The sequence below is a fragment of the Condylura cristata genome, unplaced genomic scaffold, assembly GCF_000260355.1.
Source record: "Condylura cristata isolate star-nosed mole 26May11 unplaced genomic scaffold, ConCri1.0 scaffold00002, whole genome shotgun sequence".
In the NCBI taxonomy this organism is placed as follows: domain Eukaryota; kingdom Metazoa; phylum Chordata; class Mammalia; order Eulipotyphla; family Talpidae; genus Condylura; species Condylura cristata.
The window spans coordinates 54,286,859-54,298,610 of NW_004567103.1; positions in this window are offsets into that span (position 1 = coordinate 54,286,859).

Here is an 11,752-nt window from a genome sequence, read left to right on the forward strand (position 1 = left end):
TTTCTGCAGAAGAATTCCAATTAATAATATAGAAGGAATGAGAGAAACAACAATTATCATTAGGCAAACACAACAGTAATTGCTGTAAGCAAGATCCACCAGTGAGTGCTAAAATTAGTGGGTGAACATTTAAGAAGAAAGAGGAAATTTGCATAAACACCTAAACATCTCCCCAAGACAGTCACTAACAACAAAGTGGAACTAACTCTACAGTGAAGAAATTTATTTAATCATGTGATTAAATAAATCATGTAAATACCAGCAGTAATAAGTCTTATCAGTATACTCAAGCTCCTGGTTTGGTGCTCTGGGAAGACTACTTCTTTGGTATCCTCCTTAATAATGCATATCTCAATTTAATTATTAAAAAATCAAACAAACTGAAATTGAGAAACATGCTACAAATAACTGACACTTTCAAAAATGCCCAGATCATGAAAGATAAGGAAATAATGAAGAAATGTCATAAATTGGAGAAGAATAAGAAAACTAAGTGTAAGATGGGATCTTCCATTGGAATCTGTAACAGAAAATGGACAACATGTTTCAGTGTGAATCATGTTAAAGTGTGAAATTAGAATAAAGTCTACAGCATAGTTAATAGTATCACACCTGTATTAATTTTTTAGTTTTGATGACTGCAGTATGATTGTATAAAATGTACCATTAGATGAAGCTAAGGCAATGCTGTTCAGGAATTCCCCTCTTGACAATTTTTCTGTAAACCTAAAATAATTCCAAATAGAAAGTTAAAAATCTTTTATGATATTAGACTTCATTGGATACATTAAAAGAGAGACAAGGGGCCCTCCCCGGTGGCGCAGCGGGTTAAAGCACTGCACTAAGAAACTAAAGCCACTTCAGCATGAGTTCGATTCCCGCCTGCCCCAGAGGCGACCACATGGCGAGGCAGACCTCTCCTGACCCGCCCACTGCTCCCCTCAGCAGTGTACCTCGTCGATTTGCCTGTTCTGCTCCCGCTCTGTCTCTGGTGAATCCTCTCACCCTCCACATCTCTGGCCTGTACCCCAGTTCTGTATGAATAAATAAATAAATCTTTAAAAAAAAAAAAAGAGAGACAAGACCTTTTTATTTTAAAATAATATTATTTATATGTTGAAAATTATATCCTAATTATTAAAATTTTTAAATGTCAACTTAGAAATGTGTGAAGGAGTATGTTTTTTAAAAAAATCTCTTAGGAGTATGAAAGCAAAAAAATAAAGGATGACTGCTTATGACTTTCTTTCTCTCCTTATGCAAGCGACAAGCAAGCAAAACCTAGTTTTACATCAATCTGCATAACAGTCCACCAGCTGGAAGATTTGGCCCAACATATATCTAAACTGTCAACCATGTTTATTTGTTCTTTTTTCTCCACATTCTACTTTCATTTCACCTATCTCATCACCACTTCCAATTCTCGTATTCCTGCTTATCCCCTATAACATCACTGCTTAGACTTTCTGGTAGACAAAGTGTAGAAGGGGAAAAAAGACTCACTGGGTTTAATAATTAAAATGTACACACTGGAGATTCCTTGAGATTCCCCCCAACCCCCCAACCCGGTTTCTCTCTGTCACAGGACTCTATTTAATTTTCATGACCACCTGTTTTTTCTTCTTATTATTTGTTCTTTCCCTCTTTGTTCTTAGGGAACAAAAAGTGAGAGACATTTCAAAAATGTAAGTCTATCATAATTCTTACTGCTAACATTTATATAAAACTTTGACCATAGTAATTATTATGATTCACAGTTGGAATCTTTATTCTGTCTTCCTCCATCTCTCAAAACAATGATTTAGATGGGATTGGCAAGTCCAAATCCAGCTGCTGCCTCCTTTTGTAAATGAAATTGTTGGAAGACTGCCACCCTCATTCATTTCTGCATTCATGCACTGTGAATACTCAGCTCAGCAAGAGAGCTGAGTGGTTGCAACATAGACTAAATGGACAGCAAAGCGTACAATATTTACCATCTGGCCTTGTAAAGGAAAAACTTTGCATACCCCTGATTGAGAGGATAAAAATCTAAATGAGAAAGTTAACATACTTTGACATGTGTTAGCAAGCACTATTACAGACTGCAATATTTACAGAGTATCAATAAGCAATAAGCAATTAGGGTCAATAAATACTTACTAAAATTCTACTGAGGCCTAGACAGTTTCTGACTTTCTGTGGCTGGAAATGTGAATAAAACGCCTCCTCTGCTCTTATGGAACTTTGTCTCAGGGGAAAAGGAACATGAAAATAATAAGTGTAATAAAAGGTGAACAGAATCAGAGAAAGAAAGGATACTGATTAATTTTGTCAGATTAACTGAACAGGGAAAAAGATATCTTGCTAAATGATAGAGTTTTAGATAAAACAGTTTCTTTTATGTATTTTTTTAAGATTTTATTTATTCATACAGAACTGGGGTACAGGCCAGAGATGTGGAGGGTGAGAGGATTCACGAGGGACAGAGCAGGGAGCAGAGCAGGCAGATCTACGAAGTACACTCCTGAGGGGAGCAGCGGGTGGATCAGGAGAGGTCTACCGAGCCATGTGGATCTCCTCGGGGCAGGCGGGGATCTAACTCATGCTGAAGTGGCTTTAGCTTCTTAGTGCTGTGCTTTAACCTGCTGCGCCACCAGGGAGGGCCCTCTTTTATGTATTTTTTAATGTAAAAAGAATGTTTTTAGTTTGGGGTCAACAACAAAGAAATGAGGGACTAGGTTTACACACAACTAATTTTGAATCCTCAGAAAATTGCAATCAAAGAATGATTAGCTTTTTACTATGGCTGAATTCATTTAAAAGTCACTGTGTTTATATTTATTCCTAGCTATTAATAGAGTATACATTGCTGATCATACCATGGCATTCAAATACTAACTTTTCTGTAAACGATTTCAGTTTAAAATCTATATTATGTGAAGAATACATTTAACACATATTATGTGTCTCATAATTCTTAGACATAAAAATAATAACTAACATTCAAATAACTTTACAATTGAATATTAGAAAATTTAAATTTATAACTATTTAGAGATATTGACTCTGCTGTTTCTCAAAAGCCTAATGATAGAACTTTTGTTAATTGATTTAGTAGGACTCGCCGTATTTAGAAATTTATCTTTGATGTTTATAACTCAAAATAAAATTACTTAAAAACTCAGATTTGTGGACCCTCCCTGGTGGTGCAGCGGGTTAAAGCACAACACTAAGAAGCTAGAGCCACCCCCGCCCCGGAGGTGATCCATTTTTAAAGATTTATTTATCTATGCATACAGAACTGGGGTACAGGCCAGAGGTGCAGGGGCAGTGTCAGGATTCACCAGGACAGAGTGGGGAGCAGAACAGACAGACGGATGAAGTACATTGCTGAGGAGAGCATCAGGCTGGTCAGGAGAGGTCTGCCACACAATGTGGATCACATGGAGGGGGCGGAAGGGGGGTGATTGAACTCATGCTGAAGTGGCTTTAGCTTCTTAGTGCTGTACTTTAACCAGCTGCGCCAACAGGGAGGGTCAATAAATAAATCTTTTCAAAAAAATAAAATAACTCAGATTTGTTTATTATGTTATAAAATTTGAAATATAATAGTATATACAACTTTTAAAATGAAGCTGTTAAACAAAGATGAACTCTTAACATTTGTAACAATATGCATAGAACTGGAGAGGATTATGCCAAACAAAATAAACCAGAATAAGAAAGACAAGTATTGGATAGTTTCACTGATATACAGAATAATAAAGAGAAACAAAACAAAGGGTTAGGGGGAAAAAAAAGCAAAAGCAAACCCTAGAAATCTCAATAAGATTTCTAAAACTGAGACTACCAAAAGAGGGTGGAGAATAAGGGGTAGGAGGCCCCATAGACTATGGTGGAGGACATATGATGTACATAGTACAGTAATATACATCTGAAGAGGTGTGAAGCTCTACCTCTTGACTGTAAACCAGTGTTATAAATCAATATTGCCTTGATAAATAAGTAAAAGAAAAATGACAATAAAATTGCAGTTGCCCAACAAAAATAAAATTTAGCTGTTTATATTCAAGTTTAGCTAAAAGTTCAATATTTTAGATATGTATATAAATACATGACATCACACTTTTTTTCTGTAAGTAAATTCTGTTACTATTGTTGCATTTGTAACTTTCTATAGAAAAATCAAGTGTGTTTAAACTTAAATGCTAGATAAAAAAGTAAAAAAGTATGCACTTATAATGCCTAATGAAGAATTTCTAATTGCAGGAGAAAATCTATAACTAAAACCACAATATGTGTCCTCTGTATACCAGTGACCTTCTTTACTCAGAGTTAATTAACACAAGCACTCTCTTCTTACAGAGCACTTTGCTGTAATTTAGAACAAATTAAGGGGGGGAAATCATTGCAAGGCTATTTTCTTCACACCATGAAGTGATCATGATGGGCCAAAGTTAACACATTTAAAATATTGTCATCCATTTCTTGTAATTATGAGTAACAGTAACATTTTTTTAAGGAAATAAAAAGACACCCCCTGATTTATGTTATTTCATTGTTTCCTGTCTTTCTATTTAATAATGGAAATTGATCTTTAAGGTATAAAATGCCTTTTTCTACTCTTTCTCTCATTAAGAAACTTGTTTATTTTAAATTCAAGCATTTATATTTTCTTGGGTATTTTTCAAATATATGTTGAATTTAATATGGCAGTTTATTAACGAGTTATTTTAATATATTACTGTGTGTCACCTGTAGTCCTGAAATTGTGGTTCAATTCAATTATGTTGATGATTGAGAATTAACTTGAGATTTTGCAGAGACAATGTATGAGGTCAGATCACCAGGTTATTTAAAATTTACCTTTGACTTTCTCAAGGTAAAGGATAGGAGCTGAAAACCAAATTAAAGATACTGAAATCAGCAGGTCTAGTTCTAGGAGACCCAGAACCAGAAGGCAGAGTGACAGAAACTCACTGAAAGGAGTAGGTGACATAAGAGTAGATAGGAGTGCTGGAGTTCTAGAAAATCCCCTTCTCTAGAAACATGTTCAAGACTAAGCATGCTTGAACATGGGTAGTGTTTACCCGTGGCACATGTAGTCCTTAAGCAAGAACTCTTCAGAATGGACCTGAAATGGTGTTACCCTGGATTTACTACAGATGACATCAAAAGTAATGCGATGGTCTGTCAATCTCTACACATTGTTCAGCCGGGGGCGCATCCCTAAGAAGCAGCGCCTCCTAGTGGTAGAGAGGATCCGAAAGATTGATGACTCGAACTCTGAAAACTCCCTGAAGTTGATCCAATGCAACTTAACACTTCCCAAGGGAAATTTAGAGAGAAGAAAGATATTGAAGAAGAAGAGCTCCTTGTTTATGAATCGCTTTAGGAGATCATCTGTAATTTCAGATTAATAATAAGTGTAATGCTACATCATACATACTTCAATAATAAATCGCATAACTAAAAAAATGTACTTTCATGGATGTTAGCCATTTTAATTATCATATTGTCATTATCATTACTCATATGCATTTGAAGCACTCTTACCTGACTCAAGTGGAACTCTAGTCAGGGAATCAAAAATACCAAAGCTGGCCCTCTCTTGTGGCGCAGCGGGTTAAAGCACAGCACTGAGAATCTAAAGCCGCTTCTGCATGAGTTCAGTCCCCACATGCCCGGGAGGTGACCACATGGTGCGGCAGACCTCTCCTGACCCGCCCGCTGCTCCCCTCAGCAGTGTACTTCGTCGATCTGCCTGTTCTGTTCCCCACTCTGTTTCTGGTGAAGCCTCTCACCGCCCCTGAGCCTCTGGCCTGTACCCCAGTTCTGTATGCACAAATAAATAAATCTTTAAAAAAAAAAAAAACACCAAAGCAAAGAATCACAAAAATCAATAAATGTGTATTTGGCTAATACATTTTATTTTCTATTAGGATAAATAAATACACATTTATCCACAACTGGACATATGGATAGTATCATTCACTCTTTCATTCCTTCCTTTTGGTTTCATGCATAAAGATATCCATTAATTTCTGTTCACAGTCTCTTATTTCAGTGTCTTCAGTGGAGAGAAAATATTAAGACAGCTTACTTGGTCAAATCTGAGTAAAAGTACTACAATTCTTATCATTTTTACTAATATTTATAATTTTCTTGCTCAACAAAAATTTCAGCTATTGACCTTTATTGAGTCTTTGCAGTTTTTGCTTGGTCTCATTTTTTTTTTATTTTAATTTTTTAAAGATTTATTTGTTTACAGAACTGAAGTACAGGCCAGAGGTGTGGTGGGTGAGAGGATTCACCAGAGACAGAGTGGGGAACAGAACAGGCAGATCTACTGAAATACACTGCTGAGGAGGGCAGCGGGTGGGTCAGGAGAGGTCTGCCATGTCTTATGGGTCAGCTCCCTGGCTGGGTGTCAAACTCATGCTACAGTGGCTTTTGTGAGCTTCATAGTGTGGTGCTTTACCCTGTTGCGCAACCAGGGAGAGCCTGCTTAGTCTCTTCTTTTACTCATTTTTTGTTCCTATAATTTAACTAGAAATTGATGATACCTAGTACAATTAGCATGGTAAACTTGAGTACAATTGCAACCAACTCACATTAAGCATATGTGGAAAATGGCTGTTGCAAACAGCCTTACAACCACTTGAATGTCAAGCATATTTCATAGAAGGCTTGGCTGATTTAGCAGGACAGTAAAGTCTTAAACTTCTTCAGCTTTTAGTATTTGAGGTTTTCTCACAGAAAGTGAGAATTTCTCTCAGAGCTTAATACTGAATAAATGGATCTGAGTATAAATAAGCCAATCATCAATAAGAGAGAAAAGAACTCATCAAGCCACCTATGTAGACTGAAACTATATTAAACATGTCTGAGGAAAGAGAACAAGATGGAAGGGGTGGGCAAGGAAATCAGTGCCTATGTGAACAGGCTTAGGCAGACATTCACAGCAGCTTTGGGTGGAAGGGACTTGGAAATTGGGCAGTGTATTTCCACTTCCAATAGCAAGAATCCTAGAGGTATGACCAAAGAATTTTAGGGGTCCTAGGATATCACTAGGTGAAGTGGGTACACTACTAGAACACCTTGACTTGTGCTTTAAGTATGACTTCTTTTGTTCTATTACCAAAAATCTCTAGGTAGGACTTGGGTCCTCTGTACAGGTATACCAAGTGTCAAGAGACTATCTGAGAATCTCTCACATTTTGAGTATATTAGGCCCCTAGAAGTGTGATCAATTATTATAAAACAAATGTGATTATGACTAAGTTTTCCATGCAGCTTGGGAGAAGAGGTTACTGTGTAACAACACTTGCCCTAAAAGATAAATATAAATTAATGCATTGATATTGTGATAGTACTTCACTCTCCTGTATGATTTTACTGGGGCAATGGTGCCCCCAGAATGTTGCTATAAGTGATATCCAAGTTATGAGTGATCTCACTGAAAGTGATCTAGATTAAGGAACATGTCCAACTACAGTGATGGAAGAGCAAGTGCATATTGTTTACTTATATGGCAGGATAATCATAAATTGACATTATGGTATATACCTCTGGTCCCACACAAGTGTGAGTATCCCCTGGTCCCACACAAGTGTGAGTTTCTGTGGATTAAAACCAAGAATTAGGTCGAGGAACACAATTGTATTCTTCAAGGTTCAAACCATCTCCACTGAGTACCTACTTCATGTGAAAAGAACTGAACATCTTCCACTGACTCTTTTTCTATTTATTTCAGAGTATTATGTGAAGTATCATACATAGATAGATATCATGTACCCTATTTTCCAGGTGACAAAAGTAAGACTTAGAACTATATGCCCAATTTGTGGCAAAGTTAGAAGCAGAACCTAATGCCATGATACCAAAATCAGCTCTCACTTGAGAGTCTGTAATATCTACTGCAGGACTGACCCCATGTAGTGATTCTGAGGAGTGGGAAGGACAATGAAAGAAGCCCTGCAGTTGAGCCATGGAATCAGAGAAAGAGGCCGACAGCCTCTTAACTCAGACACCTAGGAAAGTGAGACAGAGTTGAAATTCTGTCTGCAGGACAGGGCAAGTACCCTCAGGAAAGCTTTTAGAGTGAGGAGCTAAATGGAGTTAGTTCAGAGGGTGGTAGGAACAACCTGTAGGAGCTACACAGAATACCTGATACATAATTAAAAGCAAAATGATCCATTTTTTTTTTGATGGACCTAGTGAATGGCAACACTTCCCCCTGCAAAACTAGATAGCTAGATAGTGGCAAGAACTGGGTCATTTCTGTTTTGTATCATGTTTCTAGAGATCAGTGCATTCTTGTCAAAAGCTAGTGAGTTGCATTCCAACCTGATAAAAAGCTGTAAAACAAACAGTTCTAAACGTCACATTAGATGAGTGGAAAAAGGGAACTTTGGAAGAGAAATAATTAGCAGAAAAATGGGAGCTAGGAGATTACTGAGTTAATATTCTAATTGGTCACAAATATGTCAAAAATCAATGAAAAGTATTTTAGAAATAGGTTTGTTCATTTTCCTCCCTCCCAGTCTGACGTGTCTGCTGGATATGCCTCCCAATTCACTGCCCTCCCCATCTTCACCTACTCTGTCCTTCATACTGTCTCACTCAAACTTCCTTACCCTCTATCTTTGTTGGGTCCAGTCCAATGGGAGACTCTAGCTAGGGATTTTAATCCCTCTGCCTCTCTCTTTGCCTTCCTGCAAGCCAACTGTGGCTACATTCCCCCCAATGAAGTGACAATAATGTTCTCTTGCCATTCTCCACAGCAATAGCATTTTCTAGATCCAGAAACAGCAAAACCACTTTCCCTTTCAGGCTTGGAGTGGTAAGAGCATTGAGCTCCTGAGTGTGCCTCACTGTTATTTGGGACTCTCCTTAATCTTCCCACACCCTTATACATTACACTCACTCCACTTAGGCTTCTCATGAGCCACCCACTTCCAGGATGATTCTGATATAGCAAGTGTGTGAATATGGGGCATACTTTTGATATTGAAATGGGTCACCTTTTTGCATTCTTTATTCTCCAGCATTCAATTTCATCTTTGTTTGAAGCTTTCCCAAGTCAACAATGAAAAACTCCAATTAAACACATGTTCAGCCCTACTAGACTCTAAAAGCTGTTCAGCCCTACTAGACTCTAAAAGCAAGCACAGTAAATCATTCTCAAGTAAGCTATTCTTGGGCTAAAATAAGAGTGGACACTGTCAAGAGAAAAAAGATTATTCTCAGCTCTAACTATTAAATTATACTTTCATGACTGAACACAACTGTGATCCATATTATTATTTTAAATTGCACTATAAAAAGCAGTCATTTATTGCCTTTCCAAAACATAGTGATAATATATTACCAAATTATCAAGGGTCCTTTATTAAAGCTCTTGAATTTGATTTATAATGCATGATTTAGCTTATCCTTGAGAAATATCTACTAAAAGGTATACTTAGTCTTAAAGCTAGTGAAATAAAATCTCCCTCTAATCAGTCGCCAGAAAGCTTCCGCTTCAATGCTTTGTTGATACTGGTGTCAGCAGGACATTAAAAGCTTGAAGCTTTTTATGTTTGATCAAATACCAACATTATGCTGAAGCAGAAATATTAATTTATACAGGGAAGCTCCCAAAACCTCTCCAATTCTCCTTCAGCCTTCTTCCCCCCACCAAAAAGGTCATATCAAATCAGAGAAGCTGTGGACAAAAGAAAGGAGGACATTTTGTGACTATTTGGTATCATAAACACAATCCAGACCTCAAGGGAGGGACAGGCACTAAAACATACTTTTATAAATGTCAATCATACTTACAAAAGGGGAAAGTAACTGGTACTAAGAAGTATGAAGGTAACATGGTTACCATTCTCATCTTATAATGAGGAACAACATGCCAGAAAGTGTCAAGAATTTGCACCAAACTTTCGATTAGTGTTTGGGGAAGCTGGCATCATTGTCAGTTAGAACTAATATTAAATTCCTTTCTGAATGAAATCTCTCAACAAAGAAATGGGAAGCCTCCAATGATAAAGGAAAAAAAACCTCATTCCACAACATTATTTAATTAATCGTTTATTTGCTTTGATTCTGGATCTTCTAAATCAAAATTTTTAGTGTGTGGCCAGGCACAAAAAATTGTTCCAGGGAACAAACTGAATTCTAAGAGTGTCTTAGAAATCTGCAGCAAAGTGTCAACAATAAAAATAATGCTCTCAGAAGGTTACTTACACAGAAAAGGCTGAGTTGTATTTCCACTGACATCTATGTAGTTGCTTAAGCACTCATCTCAATAACATTTATATTACTTTCTTCCCCAAAGTACAGGAACAGTGTTCCCATCATAGTAATTTGGGCACCATGTAATCCATAAAAGATACCTCTGATCACTATAACATTATTAACGCTTCTTAACAGATTCTTTGATTTTTTTTAACAGTCTGATTACAAATACATGAGTTGTTATCATAATTTCTAGTAGGTGTACATGTGAGAGGATCTGGAAAAATTAATTTCTAACTTGGAGGCACATATACACTTTGGGGAGAAGAGGGGAAGTACAAGGGGACTTATTTGAGAATCATGCGTCAGAGAGTTGAAGGAGAAACAGAGATTGCTCACCTCTTATGCCCAAGTCCTTATCATCATTAATATACTGGATAATGCTAAGCTCCAAAGGAATAATATACACCAAAACATATAAGAAATGGTAGTTTCCCTTGTCAAAAGTTGTATGGCTTGAAATTTAGTACCCCAAAGTTTTGGTCTTAAGTATCTTCTCTCAGTTTAAAGTCTCCGCACCAAGTTCATTTTAATGACACTTAGGAGGCTATTTTAGTTATTATCTGACATCTATTTTGGCCGCCCATCATCTTTGATCACCTGTCATCACAAGCTCACTTCCCAGCCTCCCTTGCAGCTCAGAAGGCACGCATGACCAAGTCTCCGTCAATGAGATGTGTACAAGTGGCACTTCAGTTCAGAAGCAAATACCACTGTAGTAGACTAAGTAATAAATAGTTCCCAGAGATATGCCCTGTCTCCAAGAACCTGTGAACATTACCTTATATGGTAAATATTATTTGCAGATGTGATTAAATTAAGAGTACTGAAATGTGGAAATTAACATGCATCATCCAGATGGGCCTTATAAAATACCACATTTGGATTTATAAGAAGAAAACAGAGGGAGATTTGTCATAGACTAGGATGACAGAACAACGTGATCATGGAGCAGAGATATATTTGAAGTTATCCTTGACATTTTGGAATTAGGTCGCTCTGCAGAAACTACTGGATAATTCTAATGTACTTTAGTGAGTTATCAATTAAAATACCGGTTTGTTTTTATATTTTTTGTATCTCACACAAGTCAACTTTATTTTAACACAAATTGTTTGTCTCAAAGCAAAAATATTTTGGCCTAATCTGTTATTGTAAAACATGTACTGTTATATTTATAGTTCTGACTGTACATATGATCACAACTATACATTAAAAGAACTATTCATTACAAACAAGTATAGCAAGGGTTCAAGGATGGTTCAACAGCCACAAATCAAGCAACATGATACATCAAATCAACAAAAAGAAGGATAAATATCATGTGACATTTTAAAATATGCAGGGAAAAAGCATTAGATAAAAGTAAGTACATTTATAATAAAAACTTTCATTAAATGAGTCAATTGGAAACACATCTCAGTATAATAAAGATAATCTATGACAACCCCATATCTAACATATTCAATGTTGGAAAACT